Source organism: Ceratotherium simum, chromosome 2, assembly GCF_057802395.1.
Source record: "Ceratotherium simum simum isolate JZ-2026a chromosome 2, ASM5780239v1, whole genome shotgun sequence".
Taxonomy (NCBI): domain Eukaryota; kingdom Metazoa; phylum Chordata; class Mammalia; order Perissodactyla; family Rhinocerotidae; genus Ceratotherium; species Ceratotherium simum.
Window position 1 is genome coordinate 36,545,277 of NC_141901.1, and position 8,907 is coordinate 36,554,183.

The window sequence follows — 8,907 nt, forward strand, 5'->3', positions numbered from 1 at the left end:
AAGGTGAAATAGGGGGCCTTCAACATAGGCAGTTCCCAATGAACTTTTCCTTTCCTTCAGAATACACAAGATTATATAGAGGTTCAGAAAAACATGAATATTGTGTGTCTGACCAAAATTAAAACGTATGGTCTGATATGATTTGAGCGTTGGACTGAATATTGGAAATAGATGCAATGTCAGAAAATTCAGGACATTTTTGGTGCCATTCTTATAGGCCAATGTTTCTCATAACCAGAATTTTTACAAATTTTTTTTAATGAGAAAATAGGTACATTTTTCATTGGTGATAATCTATACAAGTTAATGTAAGTATATTATGAGTCATTCAGATGACCATTTCATAACCAAAAATTGTCACTTGATTTCAGTGCCAATGTTTGCATATTTTGTTTACAATTTACAACTACAGCTAGTGACTGTCAAATTAAGTCTTGTTGCTCTATGAATATGGGTTAAAATTAAAAAAGTGGAGTGAAAGACCCCGAATAGCTAAAGGAATCCTGAGAAAAAAGAACAAAGCTGGAGGTATCACACTCCCTGGTTTCAAAATAGACTACAAAGCTATAGGAACCAAAACAGCATGGTACTGGCACAAAAACAGACACACAGATCAATGGAATAGAGTCAAAACCCCAGAAATAAACCCACACATCTATGGACAGCTAATCTTTGACAAAGGAGCCAAGAACATACAATGGAGAAAAGAAAGTCTCTTTAACAAATGGTGTTGGGAAAATTGGACAGCCACATGCAAAAAAATGAAAGTAGACCCTTACCTTACACCATACACAAAAATTAACTCAAAATGGATTCCAGACTTGAATGTAAGACCTGAAACTATGAAACTTCTAGAAGAAAACACAGGCAGTACGCTCTTCAACATTGGTCTTAGCAACATATTTTCAAGCACCATGTCTGACAAGGCAAGAGAAACAATAGAAAAAATAAACAAATGGGACTACATCAAACTAAAAAGCTTCTGCACAGCAAAGGAAACCATTAACAAAATGAAAAGACAACCTAACAATTGGGAGAAGATATTTGCAAACCTTACATCTGATAAGGGGTTAATCTCCAAAATATACAAAGAACACATGCATCTCAACAACAAAAAAACTAACAACCCAATTAAAAAACGGGTGAAAGATCTGAACAGACATTTCTCCAAAGAAGCTATACAGATGGCCAACAGGCACATGAAAAGATGTTCAACATCATTAACTATTAGGGAAATGCAAATCAAAACTACAGTGAGATATCACCTCACGCCCGTCAGAATCGTTGTAATTAACAAGACAGGAAACAACAGGTGTTGGAGAGGATGTGGAGAGAAGGGAACTCTCATACACTGCTGGTGGGAGTGCGAACTGGTGCAGCCACTATGGAAAACAGTATGGAGATTCCTCAAAAAATTTAAGGATAGAACTACCATAGGATCCAGCTATTCCACTGCTGGGTATTTATCCAAAGAACTTGCAAACACCAATGCATAAAGATACATGAACCCCTGTGTTCTTTGCAGCGTTATTCACAATAGCCAAGACTTGGAAACAACCTAAGTCAAGGGACGAATGGATAAGGAAGATGTGGTATATATACACAATGGAATACTACTCAGCCATAAGAAACGATGAAATCCAGCCATTCGTGACAACATGGATGGATATTGAGGGTATTATGCAAAGTGAAATAAGTCAGAGGGAGAAGGTCAAATACCATATGATCTCACTCATTGAGTAGTAGATAATAACAACAAACAAACAAACACATAGAGACAGAGATTGGATTGGTGGTTACCAGAGGGGAAGGGGGGAGGGAGGAGGGTGAAAGGGATAATTCGGGGCATGTGTGTGATGATGGGTTGTAATTAGTATCTGGGTGGTGAACATGATGTAATCTATGCAGAAATAGAAGTATAATGGTGTACACCTGAAATTTATACAATGTTATAAACCAATGTTACTGCAATAAACAACAACAACAAATAAAGTGGAGTGAAGACTGAACCTGCGCAAGGCCCAGCACAAAATAGGCTGCCAAACACAAAACAACACTCTTTATCACAGCTAATACCGCAATCTCATTGCAGAAAGATGTATGAAAAAAATCTCTTTGTGGACAACAGTTAATTAGAAGGAAATTGTAATGATAAATATGAAATCAAGAATTGTTGATATTCTCAATTCCTAAACTGGACTTATACCAATTTGCTATGTATTTCAATAATGTCAAAATTCTAATCTTATCTTTAAGCGAAAAAGAGAACTATATAGAATTATTAAGGGCTGCCTCAGTAAAGTTAGCATTTGAACACAAATTGTTGGTAGAATTTTGGTTAATTATATGCCCTAATTTCCCAGAGTCAACAAACTAAGTCTTGAATTCTATTAATATCATTTTGTATGACATACTTTTCTAAACAGGCAATCCATGAACTTGAATTATATGGTCAAATATAAGAAGGGCTTAAATATAGACATAGATTGGGTACTTGATCATTCTGCCATTAAACCCAACACAAAAAAATTTTGTTTCAGCACAAGAACACTATTCATCATATATATTTATTTCTTTATTTGTTTTCAACAAGTATTTATGTGCTAAGCATTCTGTTATTTGCTGGTAATATAGAAAAGAACTAGATAGACAAGATCTTTTTCTTCATGGAATAAAACTTCTATTGGAGAAGATAGACACAAGTAAACAAATAAAATAGTAATAACTTGTAATTAAAAAGTAAATAATATCGTATACTGAATCACAAGGGTGACTTATTTTAGACAGGGTAGTTGAGGAAGGCCTTTCAACAAAAATGACTAAAAACATGCAATAGAATGGACTGAACAAAAAGCTGGGGCGAGAATATTTCAAGGAGTGGGAAGTTCAAAGTCCCCAAAGCAAGAAAGACTTTGGAGAATTCTAGGAATTAAGAGAAAACAAACAGCACTGAAGCACAGTGAGCAAGGGGAGATAATGGCATAAAATGAGGTTAGAGATGCATATAGGGGCCAAATGATGAGGGCCCAGTAGAACATGATAAAGTGTTAGGATTTTATTTGAAGGGCAACGAAAAGCCATCAAACTGTTTTAAGCATACATACATGTATATATGTGTGTGTGTGTGTGTGTGTATTCACACAAATATATATTCCTTTGCTTTAAATGGTTTGATGGCTTTTCATGTATATGTATATTATATGTGTATATACGCACATACATATGTACATAACGTGCATACACTGCAGTTATGTGGGATATAGAGTTTTTGAGTGGCTGTTGGGAGATGGTTAGGAGACAATAAAATACACTGATAGGCTGGCCTAGAGAGGTAGCAGTGGAGATAAAGAGAAGTCAACGGGTTTGAGGTATATATTAGAGATGGTATTAACAGACTTGCTGATAGATTGGAGGGTGAGGAAAGCATAAAATATGGTTTCTAAGTTTCAGCTTTAATCACTGTGTAGATGGTGATACTATTTATTATGTGGTGAAGACTGAGGAAGTCCTAGATTTAGGAGAAGTACCAGATTTAGGGAGGAAAATCAAATGTTCCAGTTTGGTGCTGTTTTAGTTTGAAATGTCCTTGTGATATCTAAGTATTTATGCTAAATAGGCAATTACAAGAGTTGGGAGACCAGAAGAAATGTCTGAATTGGAGACTTAAATTTGAGAATCATTGGTATATGTTTAAAGCCACTGCAGTAAGATGAGATCGGCTAAAAAGACAAAGAGTAGCAAGAGAACAGAGAAGGTCCAGGACAGAGCGCTAAGGAATTCCAGTATTTAGTAGAAGGGGTAGATCCAGAAGAGACTAGAGGAAACAACCAGTAAAATAGGAAGAATCACAGGACATTTTGTCACTAAAGCTGAGAAGAGAGTACACTTCTAGAGGAAATGGTTGATTGTGTTGAATCTTGTTAAGAGGTGAAGTAAGGTAAGGGAATAAAATCATTCTTTGGATTTAGTAATATGGAAGTTTGGGAGACAATGGCAATTTCAGTAGATTGGTATGTGTGGAAGCTGGGCGGAAGTGGGCTGCAAACTGAATAGGAAGTGAGGAAGTAGAGACAGCATATGTAGACCACATTCTGAGTTTTGCTATGGGATGGTGATGTAGGAAATGCAGGGTCAAGAGAGGGTTTGTATTTTATAGGAGACGCTACATCATATTTTTTAGTGGATAGGAATAATCCAGTAAGCAGAGACAGAGAATGAGGAAAGAGAAAGTTAGATAGTTGAAGGAGTTGAGAAAGTTAGATAGTTGAAGGAGTTAAGTCGTTGAATATGCAAAAAGGGAGAAATGATTTTCACTAATTCAATTGAATTAATAGTTCTTGAGCATAACTCAGGTGCTTCTGCTATAATGTCATTTGCATTTATTTTAAAAAGTCCTTGCTTTCTGCAAAAACACACACTAAAAATAACAAGTCTTTAGGGAAATAAATATTGTGGCAAATCACACAAAACCTATAACCAGGATACTAACATAAACATTAGCATTTCTACTAAATAAATTAAACAGTTAAAAAGGTACGTTAAATTTCTAATAAATGAATAAAATCCACAGTGGACATAGGTCTTGATCTTCTTTAAAGGTAAAGGTAGGTTGATGGAAGGAAGTGACAAAGAAAAAATGCACCAAAGCCAGAGAAAAACATGCAATAATCACTCTCAAGGCAGATGTGTGGTAAAACTAAGCCACAAAGAAAACCTTGAAGTGAATGGTCATTGTGTAAGGTCCTCTATTCCTTGCTGTGTTCCACTGTGCTGGTAAGATTTGCATTCAGCTGTTAGTACTTGATAGCAAAAAACATTATCTTGCTAGGAAAAATCTTATATGAACTAACTTCCACATTATGTTGATATTATTCCTTGGTTTACCAATTGTATGTGGAATATTTGCATTTTAGAAACATGCACTGTATCAGAGAAACTATAGCATATTTCCTGACTTGTTAAGCAGCTGCTATGTGCATAGCAATATACTGAGTATTGTGTAGGATACAAAGATGCAAAAAAGGAAGTTCTTCATAACCACACTTGGCTTTGCCAAATCTTGATTTCCACAGGCAGAAATAATAAAGGAGAAACTGTGATGTGTTCCAATAAAAATGATAAACACATAACAGCAACAATAATAATTGTTAACATTTATTGAGCACTTACTTTGTATCAGAGGGCTTTATCCCATTTAATACTCACAAGAGCTCTATGTAGTAGGTACTGCTAGCATCCTTGTTTTTCATGAAGCAGAGAGGTTAAGATCATGCAACTAGTGAAAGGCAGAGCCAGGATTTGACATTTAGTGGTCTAAAGTGCCAGGGTCTTAAATATGGGGAAGGAAGGCGTTCAACGTGGTGCCCCAACACTTTTCCCACAACATTTGGCATTATTGAACCATTCCCTCCACCTCCAGTAAGTTGAGAACTCATGGCCATCTTTTGCCTTAAGGTTTATGAAACATTATTCTGGAAGACTATCTAATGCTGTTAGAGCTTACAGGAAAAGTCAGGAAAGAAGTGATGGATCTGAGAGAGGCAGTGCTAGGAGTTAGCCTATATTGTCACCATTTTGTGTCACAAGGCTAAGGAGGTGTCCTATGGGTTAAGTGAGCCAAACAGGAGGTAAATATGGGCCTAAGCCATCTTGCCCACCCCCCTGAAAAGGCCCACTCTTTGGGTGATGGGGACTCTAATAACAAGAGGCTGTGGAGTGTGCTGCCTGCAATGAGAGCTGAGGAAAGCAGAAGTAGATTGAGCCTTGGATAGGCTGGAGCTGTGCAGACAGATGGGACATAGGTTCCTCTGAAGAACATATAAAGGTACTCCTATGAGGCTGCCTACACTTGGATAACTGACAAATGAGAAAGAACAGTCAATAATGCTAAAGAAATGGTGACAACTAACAGACAGGGGACATCACCACAACTGTACCTCACTTATGAGGTGGTGTTCACATACAGGAATAGCAGTTACAACTAAACAAGGAGCTGGCAGCTAATACACTGTAGATAATTGGTTTTCATTTTCCATTCCCTTTTCTCTCGTCCCAACAATGAAGGGGGTGATATTGGGAAGAGAGAGGTGTATGGGTGATATGGTCACCACCCTTCACTTCCCAACACATCAAACCACTGAAGCCATAAAACTGTTCTACGCTCAGAGGCAGGTGAAGGGGTAGGAGACGACTGGAGAGAATTTCAAATAGAATATGAAATTAAATTTTGAAAATAATGGGACCTAGCCCTGCTGGCCCAGTAGTTAAAGTTCAGCATGCTCTGCTTCAGTGGCCTGGGTTCAGTTCTCAGGCACAGGAGCCACACCACTCCTCAGTCAGTAGCCATGCTGTGGTGGCAGGTCACATAAGAGAATTAGAAAGATCTACAACTAGTATATACAACTATGTATTGGGACTTTGGGGAGGGAAAAAAAAGAGGAAGATTGGCAACAGATGTTAGCTCAGGGCAAATCTTTCCCAGCAAAAGAAAAAAAAAAAAGTATTAGAGAGCTGATACCAAATAAAAAAATCTTAAAAAAAAAAAAAAAAGAGATTGTGTTTAATAACTCTAACGAGACTGTTTAAGCAACACGAAGTAATTTAAAGCATTATGAAATTGGTCTAAGATATCCTTAAGGGATCATGCTGCCCGACAGGAATGGGGTCACTGTTATGGAAAAAAAATTAATGATTTTATGTTTATACTTCACAAATTGAGACTCCTTTCAAAACAGTTGTGTCTTTGAATTGGAAAGGTTGGACTACATGAGCTCTAAGGTTCTCTGCAGGTCTAATATCCAAGCATTTTCTGGCAATTAGGATTATAGGAGTTCGAGAAGATAAGTTACTTGGACAGTGTGGCCCTGTGGTGATTCCCAAAGAGCAGTGCCTCCTGCTGCCTGGTTGACGATTCCTTTATTCTCCTATCTGGTCTGCTGGGTTGAAAGTTCAGGATATATAGTAACCTTGCCTTCTATGATTCTGTCTCAAAGCTGGCAGAGGTGAAAAGAAAAAGCAACAGGAGGTGTTGATAGATTTGAAAGTGGAAGTCAAAGAAAGAAAGGATTTGCAAGCAGAATACTGGAAGGATGGTAGGATTGATGATAACCGTGGGATATTTGTTAGAAATGACATGGGAGAGAAATGATATTTTCAGTTTCCTAATCAGTTTTTATCCTAAGTCCTAAAGTAGAGAAAAATATCATAAAATTTTAAAATAGGAAAGGACCTTAGAGATAATCAATTTCAATCCCTTCATTTTAAGGATTGAGAAGCCTCAACCCCAGAGCGTGGTTTGTGCGAGTTTTATATCTAAGCAATTTATCAGTGGCAAATATAGAAGTAAATTATGAGATTCCTTTTGTTTATTTGTTTTGCTTGAAGATTTAGGACCGAGGAAAGGACGAGAGGCCAAGTGCTCATAAGGACTATATAATCCAATATGGGGAGAAAGACAATAAAGAAATGGACAAATAAATGCACAAAAACATGCCAGGTAGTAACAAGGCAGATAATTAAATTAGATTGATGTGATAAAGAGTGAGTGGGTGGTTAACTTAGATATTTAGGTTAAGCCCATACTGAAATGATAACAGTGCAGTAGAAGCTCCCTTAACAACCTCAAGTTCACTGAATCGCCAGATTAAATGACACTCGCCATCCCCTCTGCAGGATAGACTGACAGGTACACACCATATATTAAATGACCATAACTGATAAGCTTCTCTCTAGTAGAAACACCAGGAGATAGTACTGTCATAAAATCAAGGCTGAGGAAAGTTTCAAGGCAGAGAGTGATTAACAGTGTTGAATGTATCAGAGTTATCAAGTAGGAGAAGAACCAAGAACAGCCCAATGAATTTGGTAATTAGAAAAATCTTGGTGTAGCGCCCATCATCCAGGGTCTGTGTCTCAGCCTTGCAAGCCCCAAATCTCAATGGTAACCTTGCTAGAGCTGACCAGTCTCTGAGGTATTACTCAAGCTCACAAGATAACTCAAAATGCTAATTCATTCATCTTTAATGGTAAATATACCACACCAATCATCTCTATGTGATTTTTGCTTCCCAGTGGATATAAGTAATTTAGTATTTTAAAATGCATGTCAGAACATTATATGTTGTTCCCATATTTCTCCATTCTTACCCTAAGAAAGGGTAAGAAAATTACATTTTTTCTTGTCTGGCTCCTCATCACATACTATATGTGTTTGATTCATTGCTTTTTACCTGGTGCTTAGCACAGTGCAAGGCATGTATAATATGCAATAAATATTTATTAGAGATATAAATGAGCAATTAACTCATTGATTATTTCTATCATGATGCTTCCTTAGAAAATCATCCTTCTCTTCCTTAGAGACAATTTCCCAAAAGAATAACAATAAATTGTCTCTTGAAGAGCACTAGAGACATGCTAGATGACTATCTCTAATCGTTATCTTTCTTGGAAATCACAAATCTTGTCTTTGCATCTATACTAAGGAAAACTAGCACTAAAGAATATATTCTTCAATTAATTCCTATGGTAATTAGTGTCATAGAATATTTTCTTTATGCCTGACAGCCCTATTGAGATACGTGAAATGTGGGAAAGATACGGCCTTCTAATCCTCTTTCTACTATTCTAACCACAGGATATTTAACTATAAATTTAATTAACTATAAATACAGTATAATCAAGTCAATAAATCAAAAGGAAGGTGAAATTCCTTGTGTTACCTAATTCTGATCTGTAGATACCCTTCACCCCAGTCATATGGCTAAAGAAGAGGGAGTCCCCTTTGACCTGCCTTTCACAGTCTCTTTGTGAACAAATATTCTAATCTTTTCAGAATTCACAAGCAATTTGATTCTCTATGGCACATCCACGACTATGTACTTGGCTGCATGGATTATTTTAAATATG